Source organism: Lipotes vexillifer, unplaced genomic scaffold, assembly GCF_000442215.2.
Source record: "Lipotes vexillifer unplaced genomic scaffold, Lipotes_vexillifer_v1.1 scaffold53, whole genome shotgun sequence".
Classification (NCBI taxonomy): Eukaryota; Metazoa; Chordata; class Mammalia; order Artiodactyla; family Lipotidae; genus Lipotes; species Lipotes vexillifer.
This window is the reverse complement of record NW_006791814.1, coordinates 3,307,686-3,317,170: the sequence shown is the minus strand read 5'-3', so window position 1 is coordinate 3,317,170 and position 9,485 is coordinate 3,307,686.

Here is a 9,485-nt window from a genome sequence, read left to right as displayed (position 1 = left end):
AAATTGAGGAGGTGAACTTTGAGAGCAAGATTTATATTTTCCCCTTTTCCTGTTTTTGTGAGGGTGTATGTGTATGCTTCTGTGTGAGATTTTGTCTGTATAGCTTTGCTTCCACCATTTGTCCTAGGGTTCTATCCGTCCGTTTTTTTTTTCTCTTAATAATTTTTTTATTTTAATAACTTTATTATATTTTATCTTACTTTATTTTATTTTACTTTATCTTCTTTATTTTTTTCCTTCCTTCCCTCCTTCCTTCCTTCCTCCCTCCCTCCCTCCCTCTCTCCTTTCTTTCTTTCTTTCTTTCTTTCTACTTCTACTAATTTTCTCCCTTTTATTCTGAGCCGTGTGGATGAAAGGCTCTTGGTGCTGCAGCCAGGAGTCAGTGCTGTGCCTCTGAGGTGGGAGAGCCAACTTCAGGACACTAGTCCACAAGAGACCTCCCAGCTCCACATAATATCAAACAGTGAAAATCTCCCAGAGATCTCCATCTCAACACCAGCACCCAGCTTCACTCAACGATCAGCAAGCTACAGTGCTGGACATCCTATGGCAAACAACTAGCAAGACAGGAACACAACCCCACCCATTAGCAGAGATGCTGCCTAAAATCATAATAAGTCCACAGACACCCCAAAACACACCACCAGATGTGGACCTGCCCACCAGAAAGACAAAATCCAGCCTCATCCACCAGAACACAGGCACTAGTCCCCTCCACCAGGAAGCCTACACAACCCACTGAACCAAACTTAGCCACGGAGGACAGGCACCAAAAACAACGGGAACTACAAACCTGCAGCCTGCGAAAAGGAAACCCCAAACACAGTAAGATAAGCAAAATGAGAAGACAGAAAAACACACAGCAGATGAAGGAGCAAGATAAAAACCCACCACACCTAACAAATGAAGAGGAAATAGGCAGTCTACCTGAAAAAGAGTTCAGAATACTGATAGTAAAGATGATCCAAAATCTTGGAAATAGAATGGACAAAATGCAAGAAGCAGTTAACAAGGACCTAGAAGAAATAAAGATGAAACAGACAATGATGAACAACACAATAAATGAAATGAAAAATACTCTAGATGGGATCAATAGCAGAATAAATGAGGCAGAAGAACGGATAAGTGACCTGGAAGATAAAATAGTGGAAATAACTACTGCAGAGCAGAATAAAGAAAAAAGAATGAAAAGAACTGAGGACAGTCTCAGAGACCTCTGGGACAACATTAAACGCACCAACATTCGAATTATAGGGGTTCCAGAAGAAGAAGAGAAAAAGAAAGGGACTGAGAAAATATTTGAAGAGATTATAGTTGAAAACTTCCCTAATATGGGAAAGGAAATCGTTAATCAAGTCCAGGAAGCACAGAGAGTCCCATACAGGATAAATTCAAGGAGAAATACGCCAAGACACATATTAATCAAACTGTCAAAAACTAAATACAAAGAAAGCATATTAAAAGCAGCAAGGGAAAAACAACAAATAACACACAAGGGAATCCCCATAAGGTTAACAGCTGATCTCTCAGCAGAAACTCTACAAGCCAGAAGGGAGTGGCAGGACATACTGAAAGTGATGAAGGAGAAAAACCTGCAACCAAGATTACTCTACCCAGCAAGGATCTCATTCAGATTTGATGGAGAAATTAAAACCTTTACAGACAAGCAAAAGCTGAGAGAGTTCAGCACCACCAAACCAGCTTTACAACAAATGCTAAAGGAACTTCTCTAGACAAAAACACAAGAGAAGGAAAAGTCCTATAATAACGAACCCAAAACAATTTAGAAAATGGGAATAGGAACATACATATCGATAATTACCTTAAATGTAAATGGACTAAATGCTCCCACCAAAAGACACAGATTGGCTGAATGGATACAAAAACAAGACCCATATATATGCTGTCTACAAGAGACCCACTTCAGACCTAGAGACACATACAGACTGAAAGTAAGGGGATGGAAAAAGATATTCCATGCAAATGGAAACCAAAAGAAAGCTGGAGTAGCAATTCTCATATCAGACAAAATAGACTTTAAAATAAGGACTATCAGAAGAGACAAAGAAGGACACTACATAATGATTAAGGGATCGATCCAAGAAGAAGATATAACAATTGTAAATATTTATGCACCCAACATAGGAGCACCTCAATACATAAGGCAAAAACTAGCAGCCATAAAAGGGGAAATCGACAGTAACACATTCATAGTAGGGGACTTCAACACCCCACTTTCACCAATGGACAGATCATCCAAAATGAAAATAAATAAGGAAACACAAGCTTTAAATGATACATTAAACAGGATGGACTTAATTGATATTTATAGGACACTCCATCCAAAAACAACAGAATACACATTTTTCTCAAGTGCTCATGGAACATTCTCCAGGATAGATCATATCTTGGGTCACAAATCAAGCCTTGGTAAATTTAAGAAAATTGAAATTATATCAAGTATCTTTTCCGACCACAACGCCATGAGATTAGATATCAATTATAGGAAAAGAGCAGTAAAAAATACAAACACATGGAGGCTAAACAATACACTACTTAGTAACGAAGTGATCACTGAAGAAATCAAAGAGGAAATTAAAAAATACCTAGAAACAAATGACAATGGAGATACAACGACCCAAAACCTATGGGATGCAGCAAAAGCAGTTCTAAGAGGGAAGTTTATAGCAATACAAGCCCACCTTAAGAAGCAGGAAACATCTCGAATAAACAACCTAACCTTGCACCTCAAGCAATTAGAGAAAGAAGAACAAAAAAACCCCAGAGTTAGCAGAAGGAAAGAAATCATAAAAATCAGATCAGAAATAAATGAAAAAGAAATGAAGGAAACAATAGCAAAGATCAATAAAACTAAAAGCTGGTTCTTTGAGAAGATTAACAAAATTGATAAACCATTAGCCAGACTCATCAAGAAAATAAGGGAGAAGACTCAAATCAATAGAATCAGAAATGAAAAAGGAGAAGTAACAACTGACACTGCAGAAATACAAAAAATCATGAGGGATTACTACAAGCAACTCTATGCCAATAAAATGGACAATCTGGAAGAAATGGACAAATTCTTAGAAATGCACAAACTGCCAAGACTGAATCAGGAAGAAATAGAAAATATGAACAGACCAATCACAAACACTGAAATTGAAACTGTGATTAAAAATCTTCCAACAAACAAAAGCCCAGGACCAGATGGCTTCACAGGCGAATTCTATCAAACATTTAGAGAAGAGCTAACACCTATTCTTCTCAAACTCTTCCAAAATATAGCAGAGGGAGGAACACTCCCAAACTCATTCTACGAGGCCACCATCACCTTGATACCAAAACCAGACAAGGATGTCACAAAGAAAGAAAACTACAGGCCAATATCACTGATGAACATAGATGCAAAAATCCTCAACAAAATACTAGCAAACAGAATCCAACAGCACATTAAAAGGATCATACACCATGATCAAGTGGGGTTTATTCCAGGAATGCAAGGATTCTTCAATATACGCAAATCTATCAATGTGATTAACCATATTAACAAATTGAAGGAGAAAAACCATATGATCATCTCAATAGATGCAGAGAAAGCTTTTGACAAAATTCAACACCCATTTATGATAAAAACCCTGCAGAAAGTAGGTGTAGAGGGAACTTTCCTCAATATAATAAAGGCCGTATATGACAAGCCCACAGCCAACATCATCCTCAATGGCGAAAAACTGAAAGCATTTCCACTAAGGTCAGGAACAAGACAAGGTTGCCCACTCTCACCACTCTTATTCAACATAGTTTTGGAAGTTTTAGCCACAGCAATCAGAGAAGAAAAGGAAATAAAAGGAATCCAAATCGGAAAAGAAGAAGTAAAGCTGTCACTGTTTGCAGATGACATGATACTATACATAGAGAATCCTAAAGATGCTACCAGAAAACTACTAGAGCTAATCAATGAATTTGGTAAAGTAGCAGGATACAAAATTAATGCACAGAAATCTCTGGCATTCCTATATACTAATGATGAAAAATCTGAAAGTGAAATCAAGAAAACACTCCCATTTACCATTGCAACAAAAAGAATAAAATATCTAGGAATAAACCTACCTAAGGAGACAAAAGACCTGTATGCAGAAAATTATAAGACACTGATGAAAGAAATTAAAGATGATACAAACAGATGGAGAGATATACCATGTTCTTGGATTGGAAGAATCAACGTTGTGAAAATTACTCTACTTCCCAAAGCAATCTACAGATTCAATGCAATCCCTATCAAACTACCACTGGCATTTTTCACAGAACTAGAACAAAAAATTTCACAATTTGTATGGAAACACAAAAGACCCAGCCAAGCCAAAGCAATCTTGAGAACGAAAAACAGAGCTGGAGGAATCAGGCTCCCTGACTTCCGACTATACTACAAAGCTACAGTAGGCAAGACAGTATGGTACTGGCACAAAAACAGAAAGATCAATGGAATAGGATAGAAAGCCCAGAGGTAAACCCACGCACATATGGTCACCTTATATTTGATAAAGGAGGTAGGAATATACAGTGGAGAAAGGACAGCCTCTTCAATAAGTGGTGCTGGGAAAACTGGACAGGTACATGTAAAAGTATGAGATTAGATCACTCCCTAACACCATACACAAAAATAAGCTCAAAATGGATTAAAGACCTAAATGTAAGGCCAGAAACTATCAAACTCTTAGAGGAAAACATAGGCAGGACACTCTATGACATAAATCACAGCAAGATCCTTTTTAACCCACATCCTAGAGAAATGGAAATAAAAATAAACAAATGGGACCTAATGAAGCTTCAAGGCTTTTGCACAGCAAAGGAAACCATAAACAAGACGAAAAGACAACCCTCAGAATGGGAGAAAATATTTGCAAATGAAGCAACTGACAAAGGATTAATCTCCAAAATTTATAAGCAGCTCATGCAGCTTAATAACAAAAAAACAAACAACCCAATCCAAAAATGGGCAGAAGACCTAAATAGACATTTCTCCAAAGAAGATATACAGACTGCCAACAAACACATGAAAGAATGCTCAACATCACTAATCATTAGAGAAATGCAAATCAAAACTACAATGAGGGGCTTCCCTGGTGGCGCAGTGGTTGAGAGTCTGCCTGCCGATGGATGTAGGGGACACGGGTTCGTGCCCCGGTCCGGGAAGATCCCACATGCCGCAGAGCGGCTGGGCCCATGAGCCATGGCCGCTGAGCCTGCGCGTCTGGAGGCTGAGCTCCGCAATGGGAAAAAAAAAAAAAAAAAAAAAACTACAATGAGATATCATCTCCCACCAGTCAGAATGGCCATCATCAAAAAATCTAGAAACAATAAATGCTGGAGAGGGTGTGGAGAAAAAGGAACCCTCTTCCACTGTTGGTGAGAATGTAAATTGACACAGCCACTGTGGAGAACAGTATGGAGCTTCCTTAAAAAACTACAAATAGAACTACCATATGACCCAGCAATCCCACTACTGGGCATACACACTGAGAAAACCATAATTCAAAAAGAGTCATGTACCAAAATGTTCATTGCAGCTCTATTTACAATAGCCTGGAGATGGAAACAACCTAAGTGTCCATCATCGGATGAATGGATAAAGAAGATGTGGCACATATATACAATGGAATATTACTCAGCCATAAAAAGAAACGAACTTGAGCTATTTGTAATGAGGTGGATAGATCTAGAGTCTGTCATACAGAGTGAAGTAAGTCAGAAAGAGAGAGACAAATACCGTATGCTAACACATATATATGGAATTTAAGGAAAAAAATGTCATAAAGAACCTAGGGGTAAGACAGGAATAAAGACACAGACCTACTAGAGAATGGACTTGAGGATATGGGGAGGGGGAAGGGTAAGCTGTGACAAAGCGAGAGAGAGGCATGGACATATACACATTACCAAACGTAAGGTAGATAGCTAGTGGGAAACAACCGCATAGCACAGGGAGATCAACTTGGTGCTTTGTGACCGCCTGGAGGGCTGGGATAGGGAGGGCGAGAGGGAGGGAGACGCAAGAGGGAAGAGATATGGGAACATATGTATATATATAACTGATTCATTTTGTTGTAAAGCAGAAACTAACACACCATTGTAAAGCAATTATACTCCAATAAAGATGTTAAAAAAAAAATATATATATATATATATATTACATCCAAAAAAAAGATATATGCAGTAGTATTTACAAAAGTGTATCAAGGACATGAAAGAAGATCTGTGCATGATTAGGGAGCACACCAGATTCAAGGGTGGGAAAACAATATTATAATACAAATCTATTGATTCTGCTCAAAGTAATATGTAAGCTTAATGGAATTGAAATTGAAACTTGGCTAGAAACTTTCTGGAACTTAAAAATGTTAGTCTAGGGACTTCCCTGGTGGTCCAGTGGTAAAGAATCCAACTTACAGTGCAGGGGACGCTGGTTCGATCGCTGGTCAGGGAACTAAGATCCCACATGCAGTGGAGCAACTAAGCCCATGTGCCACAGCTACTGAGCTTGGGCGCCTCAACTAGAGCCTCATGCCGCAAACTACAGAGCACGCGCACCCTGGAGCCCCACGCACCACAACTAGAGAAAAGAAAACCCAAATGCCGCAACTAGAGGGAAGCCCATGTGCCGCAACGAAGAACCTGCACGCTGTAACTAAGAACCGACGCAGCCAAAAATAAATAAAATAAATAAATAATAAATAAATCTTTTTTTAAAAGTTAGTCTAAAGTTTGAATAGAAAAATAAAAGAGGTTGAATAATAAAGACAATTTTCAAAAATATAAATAAATAATGGATTTTACCTACCAGATATTAAATAGGTTATAAACTTATAATAATTAAAACAGTATAGAAGAATAGACGTAGCTATGAAAAAATTAAAAGCTGGAAACAGGCCCTACTCTACGGAAGAATTTAGTATCGATTAAGGTGGCATTTAAATGAATGAGAAATATTGTGGAATGATCAATAAATGATGCAAGAAAAATTCATTAACAGTTTGGGGCCAGGAAAAAATTCAAGGTCTCACAACATATGTCAAAATAAATTTCATGAACCAGAGAGCTATTATTTTAATTAAACTGTAAAAAACTAGGATAAAATACAGATTAATATTTTTTTATATTAGGAGACAAATGGCTTTCTAAGCAAAAGGAGAAAAAAGCAAAAGTTAGGACTCAAAAGGGAAAAGATTGATACACTTGACTATATTAAAATGTCAATCTTCTATATATCAGGAAGCACTACAAAATTAAAATTCAGAAAAACTATTTGTCACATAACAAAGAACATAATATCTAAGATTTCTTCTAAATCAATATGAAAAGGACATGTCCTTCCCATTCTTTAAATGGACAAAAGGACAGGACCATGCAATACACAGGTGATGAAAGAGAAATGGCCAAAAAAGGTCAAGAAGTTAACCTCACTGGAAATCCACATTATGCAAATTAGAATATTGAGACTCCATCTTTCACTTATCAAATTGGTATGGATTTTTTTAAGGTAATACCCAGCATTTGGGAAGGTCCATATCCCCTTGAGAGAGTGTTAATTTCTCAAACTTTCTGAAAAGGAAGTTGACAGTTATTTTCAAAAGCCTTAAAAAGGTTCATGTACACCTAAGAGTTTCACGCTTATACCTCCAGCCTAGAACTCACTCTCATATCCACAGCTGGATATCCAACCTCACCCCCGCCACCAACATCTCCACTTGGGTATCTAACTAATGTTTCAAATGCACCACATTCAAAACTAAGGTCCCAATTCCGACTGCCCCTCTGTGCCCCAAAGCTGTTCCTCCACCTAGGGAAAAGATAACCCTACTTTTCCCAGTGCTCAGACCCAAGACCTATTGACATCTTTCATTTACTGACGTCAAATCCTGGGGCATTAAGCATTAAGCTTCAAAACAGATTCAGAATCCAACCCCTCATCACCACCTCTGTTACTGAGCAAGGGCTCAACTGACCGACACGCATAGCAGCCAGTACTTTGGCACTGGCTTTTGAGAAAAGGAAGAGCTTTATTGCAAGATTGACCAGCAAGGAGACAGGAGGCAAGACTCTCGAATCTGTCTCCTCAATCCAGGGTTGGGGCGAAATTTAAGGTGTTAGGGAAATTTCAAACTTGGAAGCTGATTGGCTAGTCTCAAACCTGTCCATACAAGCTACTCATGCTGCTGGAAACCAGATTTTCCTTATTGAAGGATTTTTCGCTTTGTTAAGGGGTCCTGTGGCAATATTTCTGTTTTTTGAGTTCCATAGACTGATGATTTTTGGTTCCGAGGTCATCCTGGAGACGTGGATTTCTGTCTTGCACATGCACAGTGCTGTCTCTATAAAATAACTCAGGGTTTGATTTATTAACAACCTATTTTAGGAGTTTAAGCTGGTCAGTGTTTTACATGCCGTTTCACCTCCAGCACCAACACCCTGGTCCAAGCCACCATCATTCCTTACTGGGACCACTGTAATAGCCTCTTTGCTTGCCCTGCCTCCACCTTTGCCGTCTTTATTGCCGTCTATATTTTCCTCAATATAGCAGCCAGAAGGAACCTTCTGTAGTAGCCTGAGTCAAATCACATCACTCCTCACTCAAAACCTTCCATTGGCTCCCATCTCAGAGAAAAGCAAAGCCCGTTAAAGGCTTACAAGACTGTGATATTGTGATTTATAAGAAAAGTATATATTTGGTCATTCAGATGACCAAATATATATTTGTCATATATATTTGGTCTTTGTCCACAGTTCCTGAGTCACAGCACCCCAAACTCTTGGAATTTCCTAAGTGTTGAGAGTGATAAAGGTGTCTCTTTTGTTATGTTAATGAGGTGACTTTTGGAAAGCACCTAAGAATGGGGTCTGGTTGGAGCCAATCACATGACCTCCAGGGAAGGGAGAGGGACTGGAAATACAGACCAATAGCCAGTGGCCAATAATTTAATCAATCAGGCCTATGTAATGAAGCCACCATAAAAACCCGAAAAGATAGGGTTCAGAGAGCTTGTGGGTTGGTGAACACTTGGAGATCTGGGGACAGTGGTGCATCTGGAGAGAGCATGGAAGCTCTGCGCCCTTTCCCCATACCTTGCCCTATGCACCTCTTCCATCTGGCTGTTCCTAAATTATATCCTTTTGTAATAAACCAGTAATCTAGTAAGTAAAATATTTTCTCTGTGTTCTGTGAGCTGCATTAGCAAATTAATCACACCCAAGTGTCATGTGAACCTCTGGTTTATATCCAGTCAGTCAGAAGCACAGGTAACAACCTGGACTTGCAATTGCCAAGTTGGAGATGGGAGGGGCAGTCTTGTAGGACTGAACCCTTAAGCTGTGGAATCTGATGCTATCTCCGGGTAGATAGTGTCAGGACTGAGTTGAATTCTTGGACACTCTGCTGGTATCCAAGAATTGCTTGTTGGAAGTGAGGAGGAACTCTCCAACACATGTTGGAA